Source organism: Rhincodon typus, chromosome 1, assembly GCF_021869965.1.
Source record: "Rhincodon typus isolate 14 chromosome 1, sRhiTyp1.1, whole genome shotgun sequence".
Classification (NCBI taxonomy): Eukaryota; Metazoa; Chordata; class Chondrichthyes; order Orectolobiformes; family Rhincodontidae; genus Rhincodon; species Rhincodon typus.
In genome coordinates, this window is record NC_063332.1 from 140,919,055 (window position 1) to 140,928,759 (window position 9,705).

The following is a 9,705-nucleotide window of genomic DNA, read 5'->3' on the forward strand; positions in this document are numbered from 1 at the left end:
TACCAGTCACGGAATGTTGAATATAAAGCAAACTCTAGACCAGACAGAAATATGTGAAAATCTGCACTCTCAGATGGTGAAGACTTGGCAAATGGTGATTCACAATCCTTAAAAACACCAGACAGTTAAGGCATTGCAAGTGGAGCATATCTCAACGTAAAGAGGTTTAAGCGTTATCAGACCATGGCCATTGAATATCCATGTGACAAATCCATGTGAAGTCGAATGTTAACCACGCATCAGAAGAATTATACGAAGATAATGCAAAGTCTATCTGAAGCTGTGTCTCGGATGGTGGTGATAGTGGTATAATTCAAGCCCTTCTTTGTGCTGTTGTCAGAGAGACCTTTTCTACAATACTGAACATGCTGGAATGTCTCCATGTTTCGTAAACCCAGCAGGTTTTTTGGTATATGACTGAAGCAGTGAACAATGATGTACTGATCCCAAGAGTTAATTTCCCTCACGAGGAAATAGGTATTGCAGATAATCCTGCATTTTAGAGAAATTTGCTAATCAAGAAACTGTCTCCTGGGAAAATTCTAAATGAAGCAAGCACAAAAGACTAATTCAAAATACTTCTGAGCTTTTGCTGTTAAGCAGTCCTTTGGGATTGACTTACTTCCATTCCAGTTCAAAAGGTCCTATGATGGCTAATAAGCTCAATGTATAATCTTCAGAATCTGTTATGACTAGAGTAGAGAGTTGTTAAGAGATTTGTTTGTACATTCTCTCTGCCTTTACTTTGCCTCTCTATATTTCTCCATAACACTTTAGGGATGTCCTCAAAACTTCCCTGAAGAGGTTAAACACTCCTCCTGACTTATGGAAGTCCCTTATTGTGTTTGGTGCATTCTTGAATAAATCTTCTTGATTTGAATTGGTTACTGGCTAGGGACTTCCATAAGTCAGGAAGAGTGTTTAACCTCTTCAGGGAAGATTTGAGGACATCCCTAAAGTGTTTCCACTGCCCTCCTGTGAATCTTCTGATGAGACCAAGTTCGCATAACAGCAGGTTCTTCAAGAGTCTGATGGACATCAACAAGCATTATGTACCATCTAATGGACCTGGTTTTGAGTGATTAGCACCTTGATGCTGGGTATGTTGGTTTGAGAGGATGTGCCGCTTTGAATGACCTTTTTAGCCAACAAATCTGGAGGATCTGGCAAAGACAAACCTGCTGGTACTTCTCCCATTCTTTGATGTGCCCACAATATATTGTACAGGTCTTTGCAATGTATAAGAATGCAAGAAACTCTGTCTGGACACTACCACTGTGCCACAAGACCCTTTTAAGTTTGAGATAACAAGGTGTAGAGCTGCCCATTTCTGAAGAAGGGTCTAGGCCCGAAACGTCAGCCGTCAGCCTTCCTGCTCCTCTGATGCTGCTTGGCCTGCTGTGTTCATCCAGCTCTACACCTTGTTATCTCAGATTCTCTAGCATCTGCAGTTCCTACAATCTCTGAAACCCTTTTAAGTTCCTCAGGGAAGAGTCCTAGGCCAAACATTTACAACTGCTTCATCAATTTACTTAGTCTGCATCACAAGGTCTGAATAGGGGCATTTGCTGATGATTCACAATGCTCATCACCAATCAGATACTGAAAAGTCCATGTTCATTGTAACAAGACCTGACAGCATTCAGGTTTCAACTGCTATGTGTCAAGTAACACTTATCCCACAAAAAAAGCTAGTGCCAGGCAATAACCATCTCCAAAAAGACAAAATCCAATAAATGTCCCTTGATGTTCAATAGCATTAATGTCGCTGAATCCTACACCATCAACATCCTGAGGGAGGCCATTGAACAGAAAATGAACTGGACTTGTCTTATAAATATTGTTGTTACAAAAGGAGGCCAAAGGCTGAGAATTTTTTGACAAGAATTCCGTTTCCTGTGTCTCCAATATCTGCCCAGTATCTACAAGTCACAAGTCAGAAGTGAGATGAAGTACACTTGGATGGGTGGATGGGTGCAGCTCCAACAATATTCAATACCATTTATGACAAAGTAGTTTGCTTGATTGGCATCCGATTTCCCACCTTCAAGGTTCACTATTCCATCACCAATACATAGTGATTGCAATATGTGTCATCCACAAGATCCACTACATCAGGCCACCTAGGCTCTTTCAATAACACCTTTCAAACCCGATACCTCTAGCATCTAAAAGGACAAGTGCAGCAGATACACCACCTGCAAGTTCTCCTCCAAATAACTCACCATCCTGACTTGGAAGTATATTGCCCTGTGTTCACTGTTGCTGGGTCAAAATCCTAGAACTCCCTTGCTGACATCAACATGAGCATGACTGTCGTGGTTCAACAAAATAGCTCACCACAATCGTCTCCAGGGCAGTTATAGGGATGGTCTTACCATGAGGGCTGTGGTGAAAATTATGGAATTTATGTGTAAATATATTTCCTAAATATCTGTAATTAGCATGGGCAAACAAATTTTATATATTGCATCATTTTAATTCTCACTTAGAGTAGAATATAAGGTGGCAGGAAACAAGCAACAGTATCTTATCATTAAATTCTGTACCTCCAATTTTCTAGATTAATTAGCATATACTGGACCAAACCATCACAATTTTTGTGAATATACAACAGTGCCATGCTTATAAGTGTGGTTGGCAATTGTAATGATTTAATGTATCCAGTGTTTTAAAAACAATGGGGACATTTCAGAAACAAAACTAAACCAATAAATTAAATAACAGTGATGACATTTAGATTAGATTGAATCAAGTTTTCAAGTTTTCCCTTCATTGGAATAAATTTAAACTGCTCTGTACTCCTATTTTGCCCAGTTTATTTTGTGAAAAGGCTGACTTGAGATGCCAGAAAGTGCTTTCACAAGTTTGATCAAAATTATTCCACAATGATTAAACATGGGCAAGAAAGCCTTGTTACTGATCATTTTTGTTTCAAGAATGTTTAACTCCGGTTGCATCAATCACTTTGCATGAGTTCTAATTGCTAGCTTGAGAAAATAGGAAAAATTTACACTAGATTATTTTCAGACATCCAACTAAACAAAATTTGGAGGCAGTCCATTTATTTGCATTCTGGAAAAAATATTAATAAAGTATTTTCATACTGTAAAGATATGATGAAACAGTATTATAAGCTACTTGGAAATTATGTAAGCAGGTCAGGTAAAGCTGATTCTATTTTATACAATATCAGCACCTTCATAGTTTCCTGTAACATAAATTCAAGAAGAATAGACATCTCACTAAATCATCCGGGCAGCTGAGGGATCACAATATTCACAGTGGTGTTATGTAGGCTCATGTGAACAAAGATCCAAAATACTAAACACCTTATTGAAGAAAATCAGATATAAAAAGAAAATCAGCAAAGTTTCTAGTTACTTGATGCCTCAGCAAATTTCAGTGTTCTTTCTGCAGCTCAGTTATTTTGGTAACAATCTCTGACTACATTGCAATAAACTATGCAGATGTTTAATAAAGTGCTGTCTTGAAAGTTTTTTTGATAGAATTAATGGTAAGAGTTATAAACTTAAATAAAGGGGATATCAATGGTAGGATCTTCAGGAGTCATTGATTCAGTCAACAACTATAAATAATTTCAACACTCCTCTGCCTAAAATAAGAATTTTCAGGTCATTGTTGCAAGCATCACATGGGAAAGTAGGCAAAATTTTTAAGAAAAGCTTGAACGTTGGGAAGAAAAGCTTTTGTCTACAGTCAAGATGCTTATTCACATTCTGATTATCATAGGAAGGTTGTGTACCATGAGAATGGAGATATTCGATGACCAGTAGAGAGAGAGTGGGGAAGAGTGGCTTGAGACAAAAGATAATTTGCTGAAACCTCAACGTAAATATTCAACCATAGGTGGCAACACAACAGCCAGGATGTAGGGACATAAGTGTAAAAATATGTGAAAATTATGAAAATAAGCATCTATACACAACAGAACTGTAAGTTCCATTCAAAGATTAGGTATCGGAATACAAATTACTGTTGGAGAAATGTGATGTGATAAACTTTGGGAGGGAAAACAAGGAGAAGGCATGTGCACTAAATTATAAAACTTTAATAGGACTAATGACTTACAAGTTTTGACATGAAAGTGTTTCAAAGTAGGGAACCAAGTGAGGGCTCAGAACTTTATAAGTAGGGACATTGAATACTAAAGAAAAGAAACAACACTAAATCTGTACAAACCATTGGTTGGACTTAGACTTAGTTAGAATTAGACCTTTCTCCACTTTATGACCTCATGTCAATGAATACCTGACAGGGTGACACAAAAGGAAGAGTACAGCTAAAATGAACATAGGGAACTTAAAGAATGAGGCTGGGAATATATTAATGGGGAAGCAGGAAATAGCAGAGGCACTGAGAAAATACTTTGGATCAGTCTTCACAGTAGAATACACTAATAGTATTCCAAAATGACTAATTAATTAAGGGGCAAAAGCAGGAGAGGAAATTAATACAATAACTATCACTAGAGAAAATTTTCATTGGAAACTATTGGAGTTAAAGTCCGACAGATCCCCTAGATCTGATGGGATGCATCCTAGAATATTGAAGGAAGTAGCTACAGAAATTTACTGCATGCACTGGCAGTAACATTCTGAGAAATCTTAGATTCTGGAAACAATCCAAAAAGCTGGAAAACTGCAAATGTAAAATGTTTATTTAAAAATGAAAGGAAACTAAAGACAAATAACAATAGGCCAGTTAACTTAACATCTGTAATTGGGAAAATGTTAGAGTCTATTACAACAGAGCATTTAAAATACAAAGTATTTCTTAATTTTCTCAATCTTTTCGAACACTTTGCCCTTCTTAAATATGCTTCCTCTTTCGCAATGATGCTGCAGTGGACTTTTGAGCATTTTGTTTGGCTCTGACAGGCATCCTCTGACTTGTGAGGAACTCAGTAGCAGTGAACCTTTCATAAGTAGCCAAAGAAAATGGATCAAAATTATGATAGGCTGCAACAATACATTTTCGAACTACCTTCAGGAAGTGAAGGAGAATAGGAGATACTTGCAGGGACAGCACTTAAGTAATGCCAAGAGACTGATAAAACTATTGTTTGCCCCATCCCATTTATGAAACTGACCCAGCCACATGGTTTGGAGTCCTCCAGCAATGAAGCAGTTATACTCTCGAAATTTCAAGCACCACTTCTGATAACGTAGTCAGAGTTGGATATGCAGGTGAATAATGTATTACAACATTATTAAAAGAATATCATCAATATAACCTGTCTTGTCCTGTCATTTTACATTCACCGTCAAATATCCATGCACATTGGAAGAATGGATATGGTGAACATAGAACGTAGAACAGTACAGGACAGTACAGGTCCTTCAGCCCAGCATGTTGTGCCGACCTATTATCCCAATCTAAGATCAAACTAACCTGCATATCCTTCATTTTACTTTCATCCATGTGCCTATCCAAGAGTCACTTAAATGTCCCTACTGTACCTGACTCTACTACCATCGCTGGCAGCGCATTCCATGCACCCACCACTCTCTGTATAAAGAACCTACCTCTGACATCTCCCCTATACCTTCCTCCAATCACCTTAAGATTATGCCCCCTCATGGTAGCCATTTCCTCCCTGGGAAAAAGTCTCTGGCTATCCATTCTATCTATGCCTCTCATCATCTTGTACATCTCTATCAAGTCACCTCTCATCCTTCTTTGCTCCAATGAGAAAAGCCCTAGCTCCCTCAAAAGACCTGCCTCCAGTCCAGGCAGCATCCTGGTAAATCTCCACTGCACTCTCTCTAAAGCTTCCAGATCCTTCCTATAATGAGGCGACCAGAACTGAACACAATATTCCAAGTGTGGTCTAACCAGGGTTTTATAGAGCTGCAGCATAACCTCACAGCTTTTAAACTCAATCTCCCTGCCAATGAAAGCCACACACCATATGCCTTCTTAACAACCCTATCAACTTGGGTTGCAACTTTGAGGGATTTATGGATGTGGACACCAAGATCCCTCTGTTCCTCCACACTGCCAAGAATCCTGCCATTAACCCTGTATTCTGCATCCAAATTCGACCTTCCAAACTGAATCACTTCATACTTCACCAGGTTGAATTCTATCTGCCACTTCTTCACCCAGCTCTGCATCCTGTCAATGTCCCACTGCAATCTACAACAGCCCTCCACGGTGTCCACAACTCCACCAACATTTGTGTCATCGGCAAACTTACTAACCCACCTTTCCACTTCCTCATCCAAGTCATTTATAAAGATCACAAACAGCAGAGGTCCCAGAACAGATCCCTGTGGAACACCACTGGTCACTGAGCTCCAGGCTGAATAATTTCCATCTATTACCACACTCTGTCTTCTATTGGACAGCCAATTCTGTATCCAGACATTCAAATTTCCCTGAATCCCATGCCTCATTACCTTCTGAATGAGCCTACCATGGGGAACCTTGTTAAACACTTTGCTAAAATCCATATTCACCACATCCACTGCTCTACCTTCATCAATGTGTTTTATCACATCCTCAAAGAATACAATAAGGCTTGCGAAGCATGACCTTCCCCTCACAAAGCCATGCTGACTATCTCTTATCAAACTATGCTTTTCCAAATAATCATAAATACTGTCTCTCAGAATCCTGTCCAATAATTTGCCCACCACAGAAGTAAGACTGACTTGTCTGTAATTCCCAGGGTTATCCCTATTCCCATTCTTGAACAAGGGAATAACATTTGCCACCCACCAATCATCTGGTGCTACTCCAGCGGACAGTGAGGACACAAAGATCATTCCAAAGGCGCAACAATGTCTTCCCTCACTTCCTGTTGCAAGCTTGGGTATATCCCGACCGGCCCAGGGGACTTATCTATTCTCATGTTTTTCAAAATTTCTGGCACATCCTCCTTCCTAACATCAACATGTTCGAACATATCAAGCTGTTTCACCCTGTCCTTACAAACGACAAGGTCCCTCTCACTAGTGAATACTGAAGCAAAGTATACATTAAGGACCTCCCCTACCTCCTCCTACTTCCGGCACAAGTTCCCTCCATATTCTTGATCGGCTCTACCTTCACTCTGGCCATCCTCTTGTTCCTCACGTAAGTATAGAACGCCTTGGGGTTTTCCTTAATCCTACCCACAAAAACATTTTCATGCTCCTTTCTAGCTCTCCGAAGTCCATTCTTTAGTTCCTTTCTAGCTACCTTGTAATCCTCTAGAGCCCTGTCCAATCTTTGCTTCCTCAACCTTAAGTAAGCTGCCTTCTTCCTCTTGACTAGATGTTCCACATGTCTCGTCATCCAAGGTTCCTTCACCTTACCATCCCTTCCTTGCCTCAGTGGGACAAACCTAACCAGCACTCACAGCAAGCGCTCCCTAAACAACCTCCACATTTCTGTCAATCATTTCCCTGAGACTATCTGTTGCCAATTTATGTTCCTAATAGCGTTGTAATTTCCCCTCCCCCAATTAAATACTTTCCCATACCATCTGCTCCTATTAGGAGGAGAAAATCTGTGATTTGGAGTGGTAGAGTTGTACAGCATGGAAACAGACCCTTCTGTTCGACTCAACCATGCTGACCAGATATCCTAAATTAATCTAGTCCTATTTGCCAGCATTCGGCCCATAGCTCTCTAAATCCTTCCTATTCATCTACCCATCCAGATACCTTTAAATGTTGTAATTGTACCAGCCTCCACCACTTCATCTGGCAGCTCATTCTGCATGAAAATTTTGTCCCTGAGGTCCCTGTTAAATCTTTCCCCTCTCACCTTAAATCTATGCCCTCTAGTTTTGGACTCCTCTATCCTGGGTAATAAAAGACCTCGGCTGTTCACTGTATTCATACCTCTTACGACTTTTTAAACCTCTGTAAGATCACCACTCAGTCTTGAAAGCTCCAGGGAAAGTAGACCCAGCCTATTCAGCCTCTACCTCTCCAATCCCAGCAACACCCTTGTCAATCTTTTCTGAACCCTTTCAAGTTTAATAACATCTTTCCTATAGCAGGCAGACCAAAACTAAACACAATATTCCAAAAGTGGCTTAACTAATGTTCTGTATAGCCGCAACATGTCGCAACTCCCATACTCAATGCAAAGACCAATAACGGCAAGCGTACCAAATGTCTTCTTCACTACCCTGGCTACCTGTGACTCCACCTTCAAAGCACTATGAACCTGCACCCAAAGTGTTTGGCAACACTCCCCAGGTCCCTACCATTAAGTGCATACATCCTGCCCTGATTTACCTTACTAAAATGCAACTACTCACATTTACCTAAATTAAACACCATCTGCCACTCCTCAACCCATCGGCCGATCCGATCAAGGTTCTGATGTACTCTGAGATGACACTTTCCATTGCCCAATACACCACCTATTTTGATGTTATCTGCAAACTCATTAACCATCCCTTCTATGTTCACATCCAAATCATTTGTATTAATGACAAGAAGTAGTGGACTCAGTACAGATCCTCTCAGCACAATGCTGGTCACAGGTCTCCAGTCCGAAAAAACAACCATCCACCGCTACCCTCTCTTTTTGACATGACAGATTCAGTTAGAGAAAAGGTTTTCTCTTTTCGATGATAATATGAGGTCCATATTGCTCTGTAAATGGGATATTTGGAAGAAATAAAAGGGATTTTTGAGAAAGGCACACAGTCGACATGTTAAGGTTCAAGAGACTAGACAGAGAATTAAGACAGACTTTAAAAACATTAAGGAACATTCTTGCTGGGATAATATCTGGAATTGGGGGAGTAATGTACATAGGTTTGTATTATTTCACATCTTATTCTTATTATTATTTTGTGTACTTGGGTGTATATTGTTTCTATTATTATCATGTTTCGCCATTGGTATCAGCAACAAATACAACAGTTGAAAAAGGAATTAGTTCTTTTAAGATATGATAATCTTAAATCTGCAATGGGTGAAATATAACGCATTTTTATTAGAGATAGCAGGAACTGCAGATGCTGGAGAATCCTAGACAACAAAGTGCAGAGCTGGATGAACACAGCAGGCTAAGCAGCATCATAGGAGCAGAAAGGCTGACGTTTCGGGCCTAGACCCTTCATCTGAAATGGGGGAGGGGAAGAGGGTTCTGAAATAAATAGGGAGAGAAGGGGAGGTGGATAGAAGATGGATAGAGGAGAAGAAAGGTGGAGAGGAAACAGACAGGTCGAAGAGGCGGGGATGGAGCCAGTAAAGGTAAGTGTAGGTGGGGAGTTAGGGAGGGGATAGGTCAGTCCAGGGAGGACGGGCAGGTCAAGGGGGCGGGATGAGGTTGATAGGTAGGAGATGGGGGTGGGGCTTGATGTGGGAGGAGGGGATAGGTGGGAGGAAGAACAGGTTAGGGAGGCAGGGACGAGCTGGGCTGGTTTTGGGATGCGGTAGGGGGAGGGGAGATTCTGAAGCTTGTGAAATCCACATTGATACCATTGGGCTGCAGGGTTCCCAAGCGGAATATGAGTTGCTGTTCCTGCAACCTTCAGGTGGCATCATTGTGGCACTGCAGGAGGCCCAGGATGGACATGTTGTCTGAGGAATGGGAAGGGGAGTTGAAATGATTCGCGACTGGGAGGTGCAGTTGTTTATTGCGAACCAAGCGTAGATGTTCTGCAAAGCGGTCCCCGAGCAGCCGCTTGGTTTCCCCAATGTAGAGGAGGCCACAACGGGCACAGCGGAT